Below are 432 nucleotides of genomic sequence, written 5' to 3'. Positions count from 1 at the left end.
ACCACTTTCGAATTAGTGCATGGTTTTAGATTCATAGCGTTAACTTATGACTCTTGCCTAAATCAAAAAAATAGGTAAGATTTAGTTTTATCTGTGTAAACTTTTTTGGCGGGAAAATTTTTTGATAATTTCAAAGCCAAGGGAATACTAAGTGTGTCTAGTTTTTATATTATTTTCATTGTCTTGCCCAAGCTGACTCTGCCACCACCAAGGATCGGTTAGTGGGAACGTCAACAAAAACTTTGTAGTAAACAATTTGCCTGAAATTGTTGAACCCTGAAAATCATTTTTTCGTAATTTTTAACTTAAAAAGATTTGTTTCGTGAGTATTGAAAGAAAAAATATATTTGTTATTGTTTTTTCAAACACAAAAAATTAGATAATTTCCATTGTTTAATAAAAAATCGAGTAAAAAATTCCCCGAAAACTCGG

The sequence above is a fragment of the Penaeus monodon genome, chromosome 24 (genome assembly GCF_015228065.2).
Source record: "Penaeus monodon isolate SGIC_2016 chromosome 24, NSTDA_Pmon_1, whole genome shotgun sequence".
Taxonomy (NCBI): Eukaryota; Metazoa; Arthropoda; class Malacostraca; order Decapoda; family Penaeidae; genus Penaeus; species Penaeus monodon.
This window is presented reverse-complemented; position numbering follows the sequence as displayed.